The 15,074-nt window shown below is 40.7% G+C and overlaps 1 protein-coding gene across 4 annotated transcripts in view; it reads left to right on the plus strand.

Annotated features, from left to right (window-relative positions):
- setbp1 (SET binding protein 1) overlaps positions 1–15,074 on the plus strand; it is a 388,820-nt gene that overhangs the window by 252,041 nt on the left and 121,705 nt on the right. The window lies entirely within an intron of this gene.

Below are 15,074 nucleotides of genomic sequence, written 5' to 3' on the forward strand. Positions count from 1 at the left end.
TTTTGTATCAGTCTTTACGGTAGAGGACACTAATAATATTCCAACAGTGGATAGTCAAGGGGCTATAGGGGTGGGGAGGGTCTTAACGCAATCACAATCACTAAGGAGATGGTACTCAGTAAGATAATGTGACTAAAGTCGGATAAATCTCCTGGACCTGATGGCTTGCATCCTAGGGTCTTAAGAGAAGTAGCGGCAGGGATAGTGGATGCATTGGTTGTAATTTACCAAAATTCCCTAGATTCTGGGGAGGTCCCAGCAGATTGGAAAACTGCAAATGTCACGCCCCTATTTAAAAAGGAGGGGGGCAGACAAAAAGCAGGAAACTATAGACCAGTTAGCCTAACATCTGTGGTTGGAAAGATGTTGGAGTCCATTATTAAGAAGCAGTAGCAGGATATTTGGAAAAGCAAAATTCGGTCAGACAGAGTCAGCATGGATTTATGAAGGGGAAGTCATGTTTGACAAATTTGCTCAAATTCTTTGAGGATGTAACAAACAGGGTGGATAAAGGAGAACCAGTGGATGTAGTGTATTTGGACTTCCAGAAGGCATTTGAGAAGGTTCCACATAAAAGGTTACTGCACAAGATAAAAGTTCACAGGGTTGGGGGTAATATATTAGCATGGATAGAGGATTGGATAACAACAGAAAACAGAGAGTAGGGATAAATGGTTCATTCTCGGCTTGGCAATCAGTAACCAGTGGGGTGCCGTAGGGACCAGTGCTGGGACCCCAACTATTTACAGTCTATATTAATGACTTGGAAGAAGGGGCTGAGTGTAACGTAGCCAAGTTTGCCGATGATACAAAGATGGGAGCAAAAGCAATGTATGAGGAGAACACAAAAAATCTGCAAAAGGACATAGACAGGCTAAGCGAGTGGACAAAAATTTGGCAGATGGAGTATAATGTTGGAAAGTGTGAGGTCATGCACTTTGGCAGAAAAAAAATCAAAGAGCAAGTTATTATTTAAATGGAGAAAGATTGCAAAGTGCTGCAGTACAGCAGGACCTGGAGGTACTTGTGCGTGAAACACAAAAGGTTAGTATGCAGGTACAGCAAGTGATCAGGAAGGCCAATGGAATCTTGGCCTTTATTGCAAAGGGGGTGGAGTATAAAATCATGGAAGTCTTGCTACAGTTGTACAGGGATGGTGTGGTTATCTAATGGGGGCCTTGCCAGGCTCCTCTTTGTCGTCCTCTTCCTCCTGAGGTGGGCCTGCAATCCCTACTGGCAATGCCTGGCCCCTCATGAGGCCACACCTGTAATACTGCATGCAGTTTTGGTTTCCATATTTACAAAAGGATATGCTTGCTTTGGAGGCAGTTCAGAGAAGATTCACAAGGTTGATTCCAGAGATGAGGGGGATGACTTATGAGGAAAGGTTGAGTCGGTTGGGCCTCTACGCATTGGAATTCAGAAGAATGAAAGGTGATCTTATTGAAACGTATAAGATTATGAGCGGGCTTGACAAGGTGGATGCAGAGAGGATATTTCCACTGATAGGGGAGACTAGAACCAGAGGGCATAATCTTAGAATAAGGGGCCACCCATTTAAAACTGAGATGAGGAGAAATTTCTTCTCTCAGTCGATTGTTGATCTGTGGAATTCGCTGCCTCAGGGAGCTGTGGAAACTGGGACGTTGAATAAATTTAAGACAGAAGTAGACAGTTTCTTAAACGATAAGGAGATAAGAGGTTATGGAGAGCGGGCAGGGAAGTGGAGCTGAGTCCATGATTGTATTAAATGGTGGAGCAGGTTCGAGGGCCGTATGGCCTACTTCTGCTCCTATTTCTTATGTTCTTATGTTATATTTCATTGGTGTCTTGTCTATCATTCCGATGTTCACCGGAGATGTGCCTTTATGGGACCACATAGCATGCCCAGTATTAGGTCCATCCCTCAGTTTCCTCCATTTTGGAGAACCAGCCCATAATGAGTTGGCGGTGTGCGACTCTTGGTCCGGCAACATCTCCACGCTGCCTCCCCCGTGGATGGTGTGGTTATCCAATGGGGTCCTCGCCGGGCTCCTCTTTATCGTCCTCTTCCTCCTGAGGTGGGCATGCAATCCCTATTGGCAATGCCTGGCCCCTCATGATTGCCAAGTTATGCAACATGCAGCACACCGCAATGAATTTGGATACCTGTTGAGAGGAGTATTGAAGACTGACTCCAGAATGGTCCATGCATCGGTCTGCTTGTAGGAGATGGCATATCTCTGTCAGCACTTCCTTTCGGAGGTGCAGCCATCTCACACACTGCTCTTCAGAGAGCTGGAGATATGAGCGTTGGTGCCTGTAAACCCGTGGGGGGGGGGGTAAGCCCTCCCCCCCAGATGTCTTGGGCCTCTCCTCTTCCGTGGGCCGACATAGCTAGCAGCCCTTCTTCTAGATTTGACGCCGCCTGGCAATAGCAACCAGCATGATACGCTGGCGAACCAGTAATGTCCCCATTAAATTCTCTCACTGACCCTTGTAATGGCAGATAAAAGTGCGGTTTGCAAGTCGGAGCTTCACACAGCGTGATGTGCACAACCATTGCAGTCAATGTGACCTGCGATATAGGATCCTCCTCCCTCCATTTAAATACGCCTCCAATACTGCCTGCTGCAGCCTGGGAATGCCTGTTTTTTCAGACGTTTCCTGGGGAGAGCGTTTAATGAGACATTGGGGCCAAATTTTGCATCCGGGGCGCTAGCGGAGCGTTGCATAACAATTGACATCATGATCTCCGTGAAACTAGAGGGCGGGGCATTACATTTTTACGCCGCTGTAAACCATGAGCCGTATTTACCGGCCAAGCGCTAAAAGCTGGATGCCCAGCATTACGCCTAGAAACACCATTTACCACCCCTCCAGGGCACAAGCAGAGGTGCAACTGAGCCGAAAATCCAGTCCATAGTGTGCACCAGCATTGTTAGATACAGTGAGCACCAGCATTGTTCGATACAGTGAGCACCAGCATTGTTCGATACAGTGAGCACCAGCATTGTTAGATACAGTGAGCACCAGCATTGTTCGATACAGTGAGCACCAGCATTGTTCGATACAGTGAGCACCAGCATTGTTCGATACAGTGAGCACCAGCATTGTTAGATACAGTGAGCACCAGCATTGTTCGATACAGTGAGCACCAGCATTGTTCGATACAGTGAGCACCAGCATTGTTCGATACAGTGAGCACCAGCATTGTTAGACACAGTGAGCACCAGCATTGTTAGATACAGTGAGCACCAGCATTATTAGATACAGTGAGCACCAGCATTGTTAGATACAGTGAGCACCAACATTGTTCGATACAGTGCGCATCTTCATTGACCAGAGAAAATTTTAAGCATCAGGATTACCTAGAGTTTAAATTGTAATTCATCTCATACAGAAATATGAATTTTAGAAGATTAGAACCCTCCAGAGTTCTACAAAGAAGCACGTTTGGTCACCCTTAATTTATCATCTTGCTGCAAGATTTTAACATTTTAGTTAATCTATGAACTACATGAATAATCGTTCAATAATGTTCATGATACCGAGCTTCAGATCCTCCTTCCCCTTGATTTACATAAACTGAACCTTTAACAAATTAAAAAAGACTCCCTCTTTCTCCTTCACCTCTTCCAAAATTGTCTTTATTAGGCAGTAGCCTGCAGCATACTTAACTTGTCCAGTTCGCTGGTGTCAAGAAAGATGGCAAGCTTTCTTGGCATTCAGGCCTAAACTTTCTTCATACACCAGCCAAGCATTCAGGGCTGGCTCCTGAAGCAAAATATGTATTCAACAATGCCCAACTGTTCCCTCAAGCTTATTGATTAAATTCTTTAAATTTGGAGTTATCTGGATATCTCTCCAGCATCAATATACCTGTATTTACTTTGTCATCATTGAATGTCTTTTTAACCTAACAGTACTTTACAATCCAATTATTTGTCAGATCAACCTACCCACCACGATACTGAAGAAAACAGAAAAGAACACGTGTGAACTGTTGAATCACAATCTCTCATTACCTGTTTCTGATCTCGTCACCACGAGTATCCCTTTATACGGAGACACTGAATGAACAGAAAAGGTTATAGTTTAACATGTCCCATTTTGTATTCCATTCATCACAGGTCAATAGTTTCTTTAGAATTAAGACCGTGTTTTTTTCTACTGTTTTTTTCTTCCATTGTGGGTTAATGCACTTTGGATAGTTACATCGACTTTGTTTCATCATAAGTGTAGAATTCTAGAAAATATTTCCAGTTATCAGATTCCATATTTGTAACAATTGCAACTGTACATTGAAAATAGTTTACCTAATATATATTTATACATATAAATTATTTACATATATATATATATATATATATAAAATATATACATATAAATATATAATATATTTCTCTACCACTTAAACTTAATGTCTACTATGGGTTTTTTAAAGTCAGGATAGCTGCTGCTTGCTTAATGCCCAAAGTTTAAAAAGATCAAATACATTATTATTTTAACATCTTTACCAGACATGATTTCTTTCATAATATTTATATTTTAAAATACACAAATCCTATTTGTAAAATTGTTGTGAAATTCAGTATCTGCCTCCTGAACCATGAAATGAAGCTGCGTGTGTATTGTCAGTGAGATGCTGGAGCATTCTCTCTCTCTTGCTTTTCTCTGTGATGCAACTGTGCTCAAGTCCGAAACTTGAGCATCTACATAGTAAAGTTTCAGTGCTCCAGCACTTTGGCCTATGCTTTGGGAACAGGAAATGCCCTTCAAAATTTGATGTGTTTTATTGAAAATGCATTTAATATGGACAGCAGCCATGTACCAGTTTGTTGTTTTCAAACTTTACCCCTCATTTGTATTGAGTAAATTAACTTTTTAATCATTTTGGCTTTTTTTTAGCCAGTGAGTTGGAGTGAGTGAAGGAGGAAGAAATTAGATAGTGGACAACTCAAAATGGTGCAGTGTCCCATTGAGACCCACCATATTTCCTTCCCCCGCTTACCTTTGGTAGGAAATTCAGCCCATGGTATTTAACGAGGAAAGAAGCAGTTTCCTTCCCATTTAACCAATATTAACATTTGCTCGTCATTTGGAAATGTTTATCTAATGTACATTGAATTTAAAATACTTTGATTAGCCTACAGCATTATATTTATTAGAGCAAAGGTGAATTATTTTTTCATTTAATAAACCTCAAAATGTTTACATGCCAACCAGACACATGTTTGCCAATATTTTCCTCTGTGAGTTAGTTTTAATGAATCCAAAACAAACTGTTTCTACACATGTTCACAGCTTTGTTCTAACACGTGGAAGAAAACATCAGAGACAATTTCTTGGTTTTGTTGAGATAATCAACTTTAAGTTATTTGACAATAAGCTCGGTTGTTATGATTTTACAGGTCGAACCTTCCTTATCCGGAACCACCCCTCATTCAGAACCATTCCCGGCCACTGGTTGGTGCATGTGCAGAACTCCGACATGAACAAATCAAAGTCCTTCCTCGCTGCCAACTCCCACAATCGCTAGCCTGACCCCGCAATCCACCACCCCTTCCCCCCCCCCCCCCATGATCTCTCGGCTGCACTCTCAGCCCCAAGCCAGCCAGCCCTGACATCCCCTTGCTCAGTATCTGTACCATCCAATTTAACATGACCACCCCTCGTCTGGAAAAATCCCTTATCAAGCGAGGTCCTGAGGGTTCTGCATAAGGGAGGTTCAATCTGTACCATGTTGTTTGTGAAATTATGTTTCCTTCTCCTGCTTGGGGGAAATAAAATATTTTTTCACAAAATTAGTAGTTTCAGGGGTTAATGATTGTAAATAATATCTGCCGCACTTCACATTGCTTAATTGACTTTAACAAAGGTGACTTAAAAAAATCTATTCGCTTTAATATATTCAAGATTGGGTTACTATGCAATAACTTAATCTCCAGGTACACTATTTAAATCTCCAGGTACACTATTTAACTGTTGTTCTCGTCAGGTGGTTAGTGAATCTCTGCCAATAAGTAGTCTGTAACACAATGTGTTCTTAAAGATTTTGCTCAAATTCCGACTATTAATACCACAGTTCTGTACAAGAAAATAGGGAAATAATACATCTTCTCAATGAGAATGATAAAAATCACAGTCCCATGCTGCACTTTTCTAACAATTAGGCTAGTGCCCTTTTGTGAAAGTTTCTGTTATAAGGGACACTTCTGCAATAGTTTGTGTTAATTTAAAAAAAAAATCTTGCCAATACTGTCCCACTTTTCTTTTTAAAACATTCATATTCTACTTCTTATCAAAATGGATCAGGAAACTCTTTGTTTTTATCTGTTTGTGGTTAAGGTGCCCATGCAAGTCTTTAAATCTAAGCCAGAACATCACAGTCTACTTTTCATTCAGTTTTCTTTTTACATTCTGCAGTTGAGAGGTTAAACATTAAAAGGTTATTGCATCATGCACATTTTTCAAAGAAAGGTCACTTACACAAATGCCACTGGCAACAGTTTGACAGCCGCTTTGTGTTTTTATGCCTGAGTCTATAATACGATTTGTGTTTTCTGTGTCTCCCAATGAGAAAGTGGATCAAATCATATTGTTTTGTGTCCTGGTTTTGTTTTTAATCGGGAGCCACTGGTGGTTTTGGAACTGTTGTAAACCGTGCATAATTAGGTCATTCATTCACACTTGATGTTCATCGTCTTGAGGAACCAGTCTGAGTGCAGCTTTTTAAACTCTAGTTACAGGGGTATCAGTCAACGACTTTCCAGAGAGCCCTGGAGACCAGTGCAGGTGTGAGCAGTAAAGCAATTATTCTTGCATTACATTCGAGATCAAAAAAAAAATCCACATTATTTTCACCATGGAATGGTGGCACTAAAGTAGCACATGAATTAAGATTTGTTTTGGAGTGATCAGTGATGGTTAATCAGCAGCATTTGAGGGTACAACAGGAAGCTATAGCCAATTCCTGCCCATTGAAGGACATTGAATAAATTTAAGACAGAGATAGACAGTTTCTTAACCGATAAGGGGTTATGGGGAGCGGGCAGGGAAGTGGATCTGAGTCCATGATCGGATCAGCCATGATCTTATTAAATGGCGGAGCAGGCTCGAGGGGCCGTATGGCCTACTCCTGCTCCTATTTCTTACGTTCTTATAGTGATTTTTGTATGCATTTTCTTTTATAAATAGGGGCAATTTTATATGACTCCTGTTACATTTGGGAAATTAATCAAGTTTCATTTGATTTGGGTTTAAAAGTTAGGTTTGTTTATAAATAAAAGTGGCATACTGTACTAGCATGGAGTAATTGGCCTGCTGTGCGCCTCCCGTTAGCGCCTCCAGGGGGCGCAAACAGGGCATTACTGGCTCTGCGTTTGGGGGGAGCGAAACTACCGACGCCCGGGAACTTGCCTTGTCGGTTTGTGGCGGTGGTAACCCCTAAAGCCACGTTCTCCTGCGCCTCGGAGATCGTGATGTCATCCAGCTGCGCAGCACCCGGATGCGAACTTCGGCTCCGTCCCCTGCAGCATCGCCGGGCGTCACCACCGGCAGCTGCAGGAGGCGTTGTAAGGTAGGCTGGCCACTTGGGGAGCAGTATTTAAAGGTAATGCCACTTGGGAAAGTTTAAAAATTTGTTTTGAACCCTCAGGTAAGTTTTTTAACATTTTGCTGTGTCGCAATTGATCACCCCTGCACTCTCGTTGCGGGTCGCGGCTGGTGTCAGTGACGAGGGTAATCGTTTCAATGCAGAGCCTGCAGCAATGGCCCTTTCCTTTAAGGGAGGGTATGAGCCTCCGATCCTGGAAGTGCTGCACTGGACATTGTGCAGCGCTATAACGTTACCGCTCCTCTTGCCGGCTTTAGGGCTCCAAGGGAAGTGGTAGCGCTTGATTTAGTGCTCCACTTCCTTCCTGGAGCGCTAAACCGGAAGTTCGCGTTGGCTTCACTTGCATAGCGCCCGGCGATTCTTTTATGATACCGCAAAAGCTGTCACCCCAAACAGGGTGCTACGCACTTTCTAGCCCTAGGCCTTTAATTGTACCATATAAAATTGAGGCATAGAAAATGCTGGTCCATCCTGTATCCTGCCAGTATTTTTCCTTTTAATGTACTGCAATAATATTTTCTAGCAACACCATTTTCCCCCTCTTTCTGGTGTTGGTGATAACTCTTTAATTGCATTGATGCAAAGTACAAAATGGTTTTTTGTGCTAGTACATAATGTGTTGGCATCAGTGTTGGAAATGTGACCAATAACTGTCTAAAAGTGCAGTAAATTGGATTTTAATTTCTTTCAGTGGAAAACAATAAGCAGGAAGATCTTGCTCCAAACAGGATATGTTTGAATGCAAACTGCTGTACATCCTCTCGTTTTCAAAGCTCCAATGTAGTTACAGTTACATTAAAAATAGGATCGGAGTATAAATAAAACATCTGGCTTCTCAACTAATTAGCTCGATAGTCGTGTCCGAATGAGTCTTGTAGTGGTGACAAAAGATGGTCAGTATTAAGGCTTCAGATATCATTTGTAATCATTTTTCTCTGTAGTTTGGTGAATCGAAACAAAGCTAGTATAATTCAGTACACTCAACTACAGCAGATAGACTGTACAACCATACAACTGCATCGCTGTGACCCTTGTGAGCATGCAGGCATTTTTATTGGCCCTATTACAGCTTTACTGACATGTACTGCATATTAAGGGGTGGTGGGGGAGGAGTAGGGGAGCCAGAGTGCCGCAGGAGCTTGTCGTATTCAGGATTAATGAGACCGCTGGAAAATGACTGGCTGCATTTGTAATAAATCTGCTTTTCTCAGTTTCTCTGTGTGATTTCATCAGATTAAGAGCTCCACTGATTTGCAGAAACAGCCATTGTTTTTTGTTCTATGTTTACTTTTTGACGATAAACCCAGGGTGACTGGCTTGGGCCCTAATCACCTGGTTTCTATTTCACCATCTCCCCCAAACTCCACCCCCCCCACCCCCCCACCCCCCGGCCACCTCATTGCACTCAGTACAGGCTGTGCCGCCATTGCAGGGTGTATCCAAATCAATTCATGATACTTGCAGCTGTATCTGTGGCTTTAGATACCTTGAAATGGTGCCTCAAGGGAGAAAATGCTGAATTGGTGAAGTGCAGTTCACTCTGCATGTTAGTTGACTTCACATACAACTACCTATCTTTATGTCAGTGAGCGGTCAGATTTTGAATATTCGTTAACTAATGTTTAATTCGGCATTCACCAGGTTGTCAGCAGGCCAGTAAGTAGCAGTTATAATTTGAACTGCTGAAGGTTACTAATTAAGATAGTTTTAATAAAAAAATATGCAAAATTAAAATTTCATTTTTTGAAATTTTCAATCCAATATTAAATGTATTTGCCATAAGCACTTGATTTAAAGTTTGAAGATTGGAACAAATATAACATGTTTTGAACAGTAAAGGGAATGCTGCAAATCTATAATAAAACAGAAATGCTGTAAATGCATAGCAGGTCCATCAGCATCTGGAAAGAGCAAGGCAGGTTTCCAGTGGGAATTAGTCATCAGAAAATATTTGAAAATCATTCTACTTGTCATATTTTTGATTGAGATTTGATTTTTATATATGGAATGACATGTGATTTATCAGTCATTTTTTTGGGGAAAAAAGGTATTCAAAGGGTGTTAGTTCCCTGGAGATGAGATGAGTGTTTTGCTGCAGACGAGGCCACAGTCACTAATGTTATTAATGTTTAAAAACAAATTCACTAATGGAAAGCTTTGAACATCTAACTGCTTTCAATTTGGCTCCACATGGAGAGCATGTTGTAATTAACCTAGAAGAAGAATCAGCAGTGTATGTTGTTTTAAGTTTTGAATTTATTAATATATGCAAATGAATAGAACAATGGTTCAGATGTTTGAGAAGCGCAGCAGGAAGCAATTAAAGACTCGCTAACCAGCTGCTTATCTCAATACACGCGGCCTCTTAATAAAGAATTCCGCTTGAGAAATAAACTGCTTAGATGGAAGTGTGGCTGATTCAAAAGTATAATTTTTTTAAATCTCTTGAGTTTAATAATCGTCAAATAAAATCCATTAGTTGATTCTGGTGTCCTTCTAAAACTGCATTTTATGCCTGGGCACCAAGTAACTCTGGTCCAGGTTTTCTCCAGTTAGTGCCGATACATAGCTTGAACTGGTTAATATACAAGCCATAGTTCCCCTGCTGATCTTGTGGGTAAGACCATTGCCTGAAGTGGTACTAAGTCGGTCAGGTTACGTATGTCCCACATTTGATCCCTGTATGTGCTGATCTACAGTTAGCTTCACCGTCCCTGGGTTAGGGGGAGGAAAATCAGCCTTAGAACCTGATCACTATCCAGTGACTTTTGCGGACAGACCGTCTGTGTGGTTGTTTGGTATAAATTGGATAAGGCTCAACTGTGACATCATCTGGGCTTGAAAAGCCTGCCAACCCTTATTGTCAAACTTTACCATGAAGAGAGTTGCAATAGACCGAAGAGAGTTGCAATAGACCAAAGAGAGTTACAGCAGAGCAGAGAGAGAGGTAGGTACACCATAGCAGAGAGGTAGGTACACCATAGTAGAGAGAGAGGTACACCATAGTAGAGAGAGAGGTGCAGCAGAGCAGAGAGAGGGGTACAATAGGCCAGAGAGAGAGAGGTACAATGGACAACAGAGGGAGAGGTAAAATTGACCAAAGGGACCAGTACCGCAGAGCAAAGAGAGAAATCAGTAGACCAGAGAGAGTAGTTGAGTGCAGGTAGTACCTGTGGAACTGTGCACCTGTAAGAGTCATCAACCTTAAGGGATAAAGTACAACCAGCTTAATTCTAACATTGCTGATGCTAATAAGAGAGGATAGTGTACCTCCAATGGCACTTGCCACTATGCCAGGTATGTCGATACCTGACATAGTGGCAGGTGCCACTGGAGTCCACTGTTCTGTGGTATGTGTACCTCGAGGGAATAATGTTACAGGTTTGGGATTCTGTTTGAGATTTGAAAACTATATTAATACTTCCTTCTACTAAAATGAGCTCCACTTTTTGGGTAATTACTGAAATGATACGGCTTTGGAGTACACAGTTTAGCCATGTTATGACATTAGGGCCTGGAGTTTCCGCTCAATTGTGCTGTTTCCTCCGGCGTAATTCTGCCGATATTGGCGCAAACGACGCTAAAGACTGCGAAATTTTACGCGGAAATTGCATTCTGTGCTACCCGAGTTTCCACGATCGTTTGCGCTAGTTTAAAAAAACTTCGCGCTCGAATCAGGCCTGGCCCACAAAACTGGCTGCGCCCCCAGGGTGACTTAATCACCATTGGGAGTTTTGGTTAATTGCGTTCATTTGCGGGCCTTCGAGGAGGCTCCAAACATTAAACGATCTGTTGACCGCAAGGAAACTAAAGATACGTTTTAAAAGGTTTTGATTGAATTTTTTAAAAGTAATTACTAACAAATTGACCACTGTACCCCAATCTAACTAGAAAATAGTTTTGTATATATTTTAAATCATATTCAGTAATTTAAAATTGGATTACTCACGGGCAGTGGATTGACACTTGTGATTTTAAAAGGCTTTTATTTAATCCTATTTTCAGCTGTACTAATCAAACTTTACTAAGTTACCGCAAATATATTGAGGAATCTTTTTTTAAAGTTATTTTTTATTGTTTTAAAACGCTGCCCGATTGCACTGGTTCACGGCAGATTTTATGTTCAGCGATATGCAAATGAATTTGAACGGAAACTCGGTGAGGGTGGACACTTTGCAAAACTATTGCAATTTTGGCCGAAATTGGCGCCGGAATTGCCAATTGCACCCAAAGCGAAAACTCTACTAGATTTTGTTCCAGAGTTGAAACCTACATCAGGTACACTCCAGAGTGAAACCGGTATTGTAAAAGGAATAGGCTTTCATTCATTGTGCTTTTCAGTAGCTTAGGCAATCTATCTCTTAGATTTGAGGAACGAATACTCTGTTTCTATTCCCTTTTAATCATGGAAATTCTGGTTGTGCTGAATGCAATTTGCGCTTAAAATTTTGCCATCCTTTGCACCATTCACGTCGCTATTGGGGGAATTACACCGAAAAAACAAGCGCATTTGAGTGGAAAATCCAGGCTCGAATGTCATAACGTTGCTGAATTGTCTCCTCCAGAGCCATATCATTTACAGTTATAACTACCCAAAAACTGGAGTCTCCTATGTGTTAACTTGTCATAATTCCATACATCTTCATCTTCTCCAATAGACTCCTATGTGATAACTTGTCGAAGACTTTAATTTTTTTTTCATTGACCATTGTAGCCTGCAATATAAAATTGTCTTCATAAATTGCCAAGATTTATTGTGAATAACAATGCATTAAGAGTCAAAAGGCTATACTTTACCCTTAATTTGCTAGCGTTAGTGAAAAGATAGCATTATAGAGTATGCTTCCCCACTTTAAAGTCATGACAAGCATTAACGAACAGAAAAATTATTCATCAAATATGTTAAATTAATGGTGGTATTAGATAGAAGTTGGGACGTCTTACTATGTTAAAGGCGCTATACAAATAAATAAAGGTTATTATTATTAAGTAATTGGAATGAGTCTACCTGTTCAGCATAAACGCCGGCATGGAGTGCTTGGGCCAAATGGCCTGTTGTTGTGCTATATATTCTATGTAATTCTATGTAAGACTGTATGGAAATGCTAACCAGTGGTTATGCCACAATAGTACTTCCTTAGAGAGTTAGTCTCACTGACCCCTGTAAAAGCAGCAAATTTGGGATGGCACTGGGAACTATCTACCCACCTTCTGTAAGTAATTTGCAACATAGTATTACAAATATAATATGATACTATTCTAGAAAATGTGGGTATGGTAGTATAGTGGTTATGGTACTGGACTAGTAATCCAGGGGCCTGTTGATTGAGGGATAAATATTGGCCATGACACTGGGGATAACTCCTCTGCTCTTCTTCGAAATAGTGCCATGGGATCTACAAAAGTACTTAATTCAGAGAGGTGAGTTCAAATCCCACCATGGCAGCTGGGGAATTTAAATTCAGTTAATTAAATAAATGTGGAATTAAAAAACTAGTATCAGTAATGGTGATTGCCGTAAAAACCCATCTGGTTCACTAATGTCCTTTTAGGAAAGGAAATCTGCCGTCTTTACCCAGTCTGGCCTATATGTGACTCCAGACTCAAAACACTGTGGTTGACTCTTCACTAGGGATGGGCAATAAATGCTGGCCTTGCCAGCAACGTCCACATCCCGTGTCTGATTGAATTAAAAATTGTATTACATAACTGTTATTATCTTACAAATTTGATAAACTCCACTAGTTTTAATCTTGATACTAAAGTATGTTGGGGATTGTCATTCTGATAACTGTCCCACTCCAGAGACTTGAGCACAAAAATGTAAGCTGACACTCCAGTGCAGTGTTGAGGGAGTGCTGCACTGTCGGAGATACCATCCTTCGGATGAGACGTTAAACCAAGGCACTCTCAGGTGGACGTGAAAGATCCCATGTCACTATTTCGAAGAAGAGCAGAGGAGTTATCCCCAGTGTCATGGCCAATATTTATCCCTCAATCAACATCACTAAAACAGATTACCTGGTCATTATCATATTGCTGCTTGTGGGAACTTGCTGTGAACAAATTGCCTGCTGCGTTTCCTACATTACAATAGTGACTACACTTCAAAAAATACTTAATTGGCTATAAAGCATTTTGGGACTTCCTGAGGATGTGAAAGGCGCTATATAAATGCAAGCCTTTCTTTAGAGAATGCAACAATTTGTCACTATGATATTTGAATGCAATTTAAGAAGAACACTTGATCTAGATTTTTCTTTTTCGACTTTGGATCTTTCTTTCGACTGGTAATATTCAATCCTTTATATAGTTATTGTAGCTGTTGAAGAGATGGTCATTTTGGACAAAATGGCCTTTTTTTTTATCATAGAAAGTCTTGTATTTGCATGTAGTTACCGTGTTAGCCTATCCCTCATGTTTATAAATGTTGCATAGTTCGACTCACATTAGTATATTTTTATTCAGGCTGCAATTTGTGATCCAAAAGAATTTTAATAACTTGAAACAATATCAAAATAACTTATCTTTGTTGAATACTTCTTCCAGGATATGGTAAATCCAGTGTTACATTTACCTGTGTAAATGGTTCAAAGCTATCTAAACTGGACAATCTATTAATATACAGCAAAAAAAGCTGGTGCAGTACCAATTTTCAGCTAAAATATATTAGTTTTAAACACTAAAGTGTATTTATAAAGTGCATTTCAGACATCCAGTGACCGAGAATCCGTATTGTGCCAGCTGTTTTCTGAGTTTGTGCTAGAAGTTTGAATGGAGCCCAAGGCCTAGTATCGCTAAATTTTGAAAAGCTAGTCTATTACCTATTCAAGCAGCACATTTTGACAGTTAAATTGGACACACTGTAGCAATGTCAACAGAGGTTTATACTATTTTTTAAATGGTAGTCTTGCACCAAGGATCTTTCATGTCAATAAATTGTTGACAGCCTTTTGATTTTTTTTTTGACACCTGGAAATATAGAAATAGCTTGGAAATGTTTAAGTACCATTTTTAAAAATATTATTTGGAGACCTTTCGGAGTTTTCCCATGTTGTAAGCCACGTGTACCAAGAAGACTGACTGAAGACCTGCCCCCAGGCCATTATTAATGCCAATTTGTGATTGTGCATTAGGAAACGTGAAAGAGTAATTATGGATGACCTAGTCTTTCATTTGCCCCCTCCTCTGAATGTGGCAGTGCCAGCTGCCTCTCTGTGATAACAGGACAGAGCTCGGAAAATTCCACTTTGGGGAATTGCCAGCACTAACTCGCATGCTGTTACTGTGTGCCACACTGGATTTTTGTGTCAACCTGCTGTGCTGCATCTCGTCGTACTGGTTATATTTTTTAATCAAATAAAAGTACCCATTGTACATAATAACCAACACCAATGGGTGAATTCAAGGTTAGAATCTACTCTAAGTTCAGATGAAATTCATAAGCTGCTCAGACTTCAGTCTTTCAGTTCCTGAT

This window comes from Pristiophorus japonicus, chromosome 2 (assembly GCF_044704955.1).
Source record: "Pristiophorus japonicus isolate sPriJap1 chromosome 2, sPriJap1.hap1, whole genome shotgun sequence".
In the NCBI taxonomy this organism is placed as follows: domain Eukaryota; kingdom Metazoa; phylum Chordata; class Chondrichthyes; family Pristiophoridae; genus Pristiophorus; species Pristiophorus japonicus.